Source organism: Anoplophora glabripennis, unplaced genomic scaffold (genome assembly GCF_000390285.2).
Source record: "Anoplophora glabripennis isolate ALB-LARVAE unplaced genomic scaffold, Agla_2.0 scaffold252, whole genome shotgun sequence".
In the NCBI taxonomy this organism is placed as follows: Eukaryota; Metazoa; Arthropoda; class Insecta; order Coleoptera; family Cerambycidae; genus Anoplophora; species Anoplophora glabripennis.
This window is the reverse complement of record NW_019416370.1, coordinates 694,540-700,539: the sequence shown is the minus strand read 5'-3', so window position 1 is coordinate 700,539 and position 6,000 is coordinate 694,540.

Genomic DNA, 6,000 nt, shown 5'->3' with positions numbered 1-6,000 from the left:
AAGAAGCAAAACACTCTTTAATTACCCGGAAGTTGACTTTCGTCCCACATACACATCTCGTTATCCTCCCAAAGTTTAAATTAATATTGATTAGAGATAGATTGCCGCTGAGTCAATTCGTGTATGCTAAACAAATTAAGCCTAACTTCGATAAGGTTAAGTAAGCGAATAAAAATAATTTCAGGGAAGGCAAGGCGCGATATTTTGCTTTCATTAAGCGTATTTGAGGTTGATTAATTCAAGTGTTGAGTCAGTATTGTGCGTATCTTTATTTATTCAATTAATCCTGTCAAATATTAATATTGATCTAATCTAGATGTTGCTCATTTCTCATCCCACAATCGACAGTGTCAATTAGTAATGGCCAGAAACAAGAAACAACTTATAGTTTGGCCTATATTAATAATCATTTAACTAATCTGACATAGTCAACAAAAAGCAGTTCATAATATCCTTAAAGAAAGGAACGAAACATGGAAATATACAAAAAGAGGAGCAGAAGCAGAAGATTTGCATATTGATGACATATTTTAACAGGCCAAAAAGTTGTTTCTATTAAATTTCTTGTTGTTTTTTAACGTAATATAAAAAACAGCTGTAGTCTTATGTTTACCATATAGCATCAAGCAGACCGTGGTATATGCATCAGTCGTCTCTATTAGCGGCGAATTCATTTGTTTTCATGTCTGATGAGAGTGATGAGTGTCGTAGTATGCAAAACCGATTAGTTTTCCGAAAAGCAGCGCATGATGACATCATTTTTTTTTCGTATTCTTGTTACGTAACTTATTTTGACCATTTAGATGCAGCAAAAGTTTGGACACATGTCCGCAAATTGTTTTATTGTTAGGTATACGTCATTCATCAGGGAAATGTGTGAAGTTTGCTCGTTATTTATGGTGTCTGTAATCGTGGGAACGACTGATATGAAATTATAATTTGCATAATATGCTGTGAGAAACGATTAAGAGAGGCAATAAAAAAAATATGGGAAGATGCGTCTAAATTGGGATAATTTTATCTCGGGTTTCCTTCTCACTATTTTACGATTTTTACTAATGTTTCGAGGTTTTGGCAATTCCTGTTGAACGAAACAACCAGATTCTTAACTAATAGACACACGCATGTGTATAAATAGAAACAAAACGATTCCATTAATAAATCTAACACTATTTTTTGAATCAGCCGCAGTGTGTCACGTTTATTAATACTTCAGATGACCCTCCGACCATCAGAGCGTCAAGAAAAGTGATAATTCCTAACGACTACTCGATGTACTGCTTTAATTGAACCGCTATTCGTTTACGCAACACACAGTTCGCGCTCCCAGATAATTATGGTGATCGGGGCAAGGTTTTTAATAAGACAAATTTTATTAAGCGGTTCCCAGTCTGCAGGACCGTCCCAAGGGGTCGAAAATTAAGGAACTTGGTTACCCCTTAATATAGATGAAAAATCGATCATGTTTCGAAAATAATGAATTTATTATTGTTTGGAACACTTTTGTAAAAATTCGGAAACATTCTTCACAAAGTTAGCTAAAACAATCTTAAGTAATGACATACTTTGAACACGACATTTGACAGTAAACCTAATGTTCACCACATAAATTATGTCCAGAGTTATACAACTATTTGTATTTGCAGCTAGACTTGGATTATTTCCTTCACCGATCACTTCTATTTCTAGATATTCGTAATATACCACTTTGCGTCTATATAAGTCGGAATATGTAAATTTTTAAACCAAATTGAGCTTCATGTGACTGGGCGCCTTGACCTACAGCAAATATCATAATTACAATCGCTAACAATTCTCCCAACATGGATAGTTGTTCGGCAAAGACCGATGTCAACAGCATTTTACAGAAACTAAAGGATTAAACATTCAAAATTTAATATAAAATTTGAAAATATTTACAGTTTGTCCAAGACCATTTAATTCTGATTTAATTTACAATGCATGTAATGATTTAAACGCATAGTTAAATCAAGTCCGCCAATCACGCAGACACGATCTGGGTGTGGATAAATTGAAACATAAGAGTTGTGCCTACTCTTTTCTTCTCTAAGAAGCTTTGTTCGAAGTTGCACTGACAGGAATCGAAAGTGTGGAGAAAATTAAATGCGTTCGTAAATAACAAAGCCCGACACTAAGTTAAAATAGTATGTTATGCAACGAATATATACTTTATGACAGCTATTAATGCACGAGTGTTTGCATTTACGACAATAATATGTCAATAACTGTTATTTGCGAAACGCGTACAATTATTTTTTTATAACTATACTTAATTGACAACATTAGAACTTGTAGAGAATTGTTGTTACATGCAGCAACACAGTTTGTTGTACAATTATCCTAGATGAAACGTCGTCCTGTATTACTTTGTCATACTTCTGTATTCGTTATCCCAATAAATCCTTCATGTTTATGAAGCAATAAACTGACTAATCGTGTAGAAAAAAATCTCCCGGCCCATTATAACATGCAGATCGTGTTTTGTTTTCAAAACTTGGTGGTTCGTATCAAATTTTATGTATAGGGACTAAACGACTCGTTTTCTAAGGGCTATCATTAACATTCCAAGAAGAATAAGGATCGTGTTTTGTGGTAACTTAATACAGCTTGGTTGGGCTGGCGAACACCGTCTTTTACAGAGGTTGTTCTTCAGAAATTTAGTTTGGAATCACTTTCAGAACATCACGTCGCTAAGATGTTTTGCGTTCGACTTCAGTAGTTGTTGATAAATAAAAAATGTCGTGATCTTCTCTATATGCGCGTGCAAAACGTGAAGAAAATATTCGACTGCAAGACGAAGCAACGAAACTGCATTTGCGACAAAGAATATTCGTTATTCTAGCTTGGAAGACAATAGCAAATATTGTGTTACACGTACATATATTATTACAAAAAAACAACCATCAAATACGCCTACAAAACTGCAAATGGACAAAAGCTTTTTTCCAATTGCCTTGTTCAGCAGATACATTCAAATGTGTTATGTATAGATATTCGATATAAATATTAATATGCATTTTCATTCTGCCTCTTCAAGTTTTTGTTGTGAAGTTAAAGAAATGCCTCGTCATTTTCACGCATTGAATTGTGCTGCCATCACATCTGGTTTTATTGTGTTAAACCCTACAAACTTCACTTTCTAGAGATCGTGTGGCACTATTAACCTTTGTTCTCGCATTGAAACTGATTTAAATTTTAAATTAATCTCGAGAAAATATAAATACTCATTACTGTTACAAATCTTGTGTGTCAAAGGCATTAGATATTTAAGTTTTCTTCTCTACATTTGTTTGTATCTCATTATCATTACAGAGAGCTTAGGAGAAGCTTTAAATAAGCTTTTTTATGCCATATTTGTCGCTATCAGTGACAGCATGGAAACAGTGCGACTGTAATCGTAGATAATTAATAAGAAAGTACAATATCTTTGGTTTTGTTTATAAACATACTGCGGGTTAACCGAATAACCTTAGGAAACCGTTATCTCTAATTGGGCGATATTAACCCGATGATGTAATGGCCAATTCGGGCCAATTTTCCACGGTACTTGGGCCCGGTGATTTACAATCGTTGCTAATTTTAATTAAAAAAATTGCTACCCGCGAAATTGGCGCAATTATCGAATTGAATTTACCGCTTAAGCGAACAGCTTTCTGTATTTATAGTGAGCTGGAGTAATTCCTGTTAATCCCATTAAGGTGGCTAATAATGGAAATAACAAGGCGGATAAGTTAGTCGAAACGTTTTTCTAAGAACGAGAGCTAATAAAATTTTAAAAAGAAAGTCGTGTTGTCAACACTTTTGACGTTGTTGTTTCAAAGTGCTTTTTTTAAAGCTGCAAAGTCTGGTGTAATCAACAGTTGAACATATTTTGCATACCTAGATTTGTCAGAGCTTTTCTTGTGATTTTTTTTTACAATAAAAAATACCAGAGCTAATAATAAAACTACTACCCTTTGAAGGGAGTGGATAATATCATGACCTATGGATCCCAGATAACCTTTTGGTAACCAGAGGCCGTGAAAACCGTGATGGACTATAATAAATATATAGACCGAGACGGAGGACGTCTATTTTAATACCCAGAAGAAACAAATGACTGTCGTCTTGAAAGCAAATGGACCTGCATCGAATTTTTTTGATAGTTTTGTCATAGGAACGATTTAACAAGTTATTAATACAAATAAGTATCAACTGACTAAAGTTTTTAATATATTTTTGCACGCGTATTAGCCCTAAAACTCGGAGAAGTGGAAAACTTCGCAGAAGTCTTGGAGAACAACGCATAGCATTCCTAACTATATACATAACAATGTTATTATGCTTCAAAAAGCTCCAACTAGTCGGACGACCATTGTTCGTGAACAATACCCTTTCTACCAACACTCGAGCAACCTATTTGTTGTTGAGTTATAGCCGTCAAGCACTCCGATACGGTCTCGGCATTTATTCTCCTTATTTGCACCCATTATAAAGTTTTCCGCCCAGATTTAACGCCACCAATTGATTTATTTTACCTGCAGTAACAAAAAACAAATGTATTTCCCTTTTAAAAACTAAAGTTTAATGAAAAGTCAATCGACAACATTCATTTCATGCAATTGCTTTAGTCGCAGTATACAATTTTCGCCCTAGTAATATTTTTACAGAATATAAACAAACTATTTTTATCAAAAGGGGTGCAAAGTTGCCTTAGGCCGTCTCTGGGTACATGAAAAAACTGTCCCTGTTCCACCCGGCACATTTATTTCACAAAAGATACCAATTTCCCACAATAAAAGACATAATGCATGTAGATTCTATTTATCTATTCGGAACAGATACGCACAGAGAGATTTTATCGACAATGAACTATATCGTGATCGTGTTTCTACCAAGTTAGTTGCTATTTATTGTAGTGCGACGCATACAGACGCGGATATAAGATTTGGGAACAGATAAAAGGACGCTATTTCTCTTTGATGGGCCGTCGAACAAGGCGAATGGTCTTACGATACAGGGTGTTCAACAAGCTCTATGACAAATGGAAGCTGCATTAATTTCAAACATTTTTTCTTATATGAACGTAGGTCCAATTCCTTTTTGTTTCAAAGTAGCCTAAATAAAGATGATGGTTGCTATAACAATAATTATTATTTGTGTTTAAACATTAGTTAACCTTTATTGTCATGTTTGGTATAAAAATATATGGAATACAGTCTTTCTTAATGTCATAACTGCCAGTTTATTGTATTCTTTACCTTAGAAACGTTTATTCTAAGGTAAAACCACACAAAATGTATAAAAATTATCAACAAAAGATGAAAATGTATCCAGTATTGCAAAATTAAGTAACAGTTATTGCTGTTTATATTATGACAGCCGATAATGTATGTGTTTATTTTTGTAATTTTCATGTTGAACAACCTCTTTTCGAATCAACAAACTGAATGTACGTTATGGAAAGTCTAATGTACACAAAGCGTTCCTTTTTCTGATGTACTGTATTTACATTTCATTTCCAATTTTCAAATAATTTCATTTAAAAAAATACACACGCTCTAGATCCTTGCCCTTCCAGCTGGATGTTTTAATTTATTATCATATTTGTCTGCTTTCGTGTAGGAATTTCAATAATTTCATTTAAACAGATGATACCTAAATATGAAGGAATAGAATACATATTTTTTAATTGAAGAATAAATTATCATACTTGCATGTTATTTTAAATAATTCCTACACCCATATTTTTATTAAGAATACATATACAGTTAGGTATATAGGTGCTCCAGTGATGAAAGAGAAAACAAAGCAAGGCATTAAGAATGATTCCAACAACATGCGTGTTATTGACTTGTACTGGCTGCGAGTGTCCCTGTCCTATTTTTCGTTACGTAACACTGATTTGTTTATTTTAGATGCTAAGAGGAAAGAGATATAAATAAAACGGTTCACAGCATCGAGTATTCCTTACATTTTCTTTGGGCGCTTGTAGAGATT